Here is a 2,500-nt window from a genome sequence, read left to right as displayed (position 1 = left end):
GTGAGTTACAGACAGAGTTTGAAAAGGTTAAATCTTTGATGATTCCATCATCTATGATTGAGTTGCGAAAACTTCTGGATAGGTATCCTACATCTGAACCGAATTCTTTCTGGTTAAAGAATCTCTTTCTAGTTGCTCTGAAACAATTAGGAGCTTCTCTAGGCGGCAACATGCTATTGGGTGGTGGTCCCGCTTATGGGGTCAAATCAAGACGCTCTAAGAAAAATATTTGAATATCAATCTCATCGATCTCATAAGTATCATACCAAATCCCGTCAATCGAATCACTTTTTCGAGAAATACGAGACATCTAAGTCATACAAGTAAAGAGATCTATTCATTGATAAGAAAAAGAAAAAACGTGAACGGGGACTGGATTGATGATAAAATAGTATCCTGGGTTGCAAACAGTGATTCGATTGATGATGAAAAAAGAGAATTCTTTGTTCAGTTCTCCACCTTAACGACAGAAAAAAGGATTGTTCAAATTTTATTGAGTCTGACTCATAGTGATCATTTATCAAAGAATGACTCTGGTTATCAAATGATTGAACAACTGGGAGCAATTTACTTACGAGACTTAGTTGACGTTCATAAAAAGTATCTAATAAATTATGAGTTCAATACATCCTCTTTAGCAGAAAGACGGATATTCCTTGCTCATTATCAAACAATCACTTATTCACAAACTTCGTGTGGGGCTAATAGTTTTCATTTACCATCTCATGGAAAACCCTTTTCGCTCCGCTTGGCCTTATCTCTCTCTAGGGGTATTTTAGTGATAGGTTCTATAGGAACTGAACGATCTTATTTGGTCAAATACCTAGCGAAAAACTCCTATCTTCCTTTCATTACGGTATTTCTGAACAAGTTCCTGGATAAAAAGTTTCAAGGTTTTGATGATATTGATGCTAGTGACGATATCCTTGATATGGAGCCGGAACTGCTAACTAGCATGAATGCGCTAACTATGAATATGATGCCTGAAGATGAAGACCTACTTTAAATCACCCTTTATTTCGAATTAGCAAAAGCAATGTCTCCTTGCATAATATGGATTCCAAACATTCATGATCTGGATGTGAATAAGTCAAATGACTTCTCCTTAGGTCTATTAGTGAACCTTCTCTCCAGGGATTATGAAACTAGAAATATTCTTGTTATTGCTTCGACTCATATTCCCCAAAAAGTGGATCCCGCTCTAATAGCTCCGAATAAATTAAATACGTGCATTAAGATACGAAGGCTTCTTCTTCCATAATAACGAAAGCACTTTTTCACTCTTTCATATACTAGGGGATTTCACTTGGAAAAGAAAATGTTCCATACTAATGGATTCGGGTCCATAACCATGGGTTCCAATGCACGAGATCTTGTAGCACTTACCAATGAGGCCCTATCGATTAGTATTACACAAAAGAAATCAATTATAGATACCAGTACAATTAGATCCGCTCTTCATAGACGAATTTGGGATTTGCGATCCTAGGTAAGATCGGTCCAGGATCATGGGATCCTTTTCTATCAGATAGGAAGGGCTGTAGCACAAAATGTACTTTTAAGTAATTGCTCCATAGATCCTATATCTATCTATATGAAAAAGAAATCATGTAACGAAGTGGATTCTTATTTGTACAATTGGTACTTCGAACTTGGAACGAGCATGAAGAAATTAACGATACTTCTTTATCTTTTGAGTTGTTCTACCGGATCGGTCACTCAAGATCTTTGGTCTCTACCCGGACCCAATGAAAAAAATGGGATCACTCCTTATGGACTCGTTGAGAATGATTCTGGTCTAGTTCGTAGCCTATTAGAAGTGGAAGGCGCTCTGGTGGGATCCTCACGGACATGCAGTCAGTTTGATAAGGATCGAGTGACATTGCTTCTTCGACCCGAACCAAAGAATCCCTTAGATATGATGCAAAAAGGATCTTGTTCTATCCATGATTAGAGATTTCTCTATGAAAAAGACGAATCGGAGTTTGAAGAGGGGGAAGGAGAAGGAGCCCTCGACCGGCAACATATAGAGGAGGGTTTATTTCATCATATAGTTTGGGCTCCTAGAATATGGCGCCCTTGGGGCTTTCTATTTGATTGTATCGAAAGGCCCAATGAATTGGTATTTCCCTATTGGTCCAGGTCATTTCGGGGCAAACGTTATGATGAAGAGGATGAGCTTCAAGAGAATGATTCGGAGTTCTTGCAGAATGAGCTTGAAGAGAATGATTCGGGAGTTCTTGCAGAATGAGCTTTAAGAGAATGATTCGGAGTTCTTGCAGAGTGGAACAGTGGAGAACCAGACACAAGATAGATCTTCCAAAGAACAAGGCCTTTTTCGAATAAGCCAATTCATTTGGGACCCTGCAGATCCACTCTTTTTCCTATTCAAAGCTCAGCCCTTTGTCATTGTGTTTTCACATCGAGAATTATTTGCAGATGAAGAGATATCAAAGGGGCTTCTTACTCACCAAAAAAATCCTCCTACATCTCTATATAA

The sequence above is a fragment of the Bidens hawaiensis genome, unplaced genomic scaffold, assembly GCF_021521415.1.
Source record: "Bidens hawaiensis isolate Kalapana, Puna unplaced genomic scaffold, B.hawaiensis_p1.1 tig00003378_1, whole genome shotgun sequence".
In the NCBI taxonomy this organism is placed as follows: domain Eukaryota; kingdom Viridiplantae; phylum Streptophyta; class Magnoliopsida; order Asterales; family Asteraceae; genus Bidens; species Bidens hawaiensis.
The sequence above is the reverse complement of the archived record's forward strand: the minus strand, read 5'-3'. Positions refer to the sequence as shown.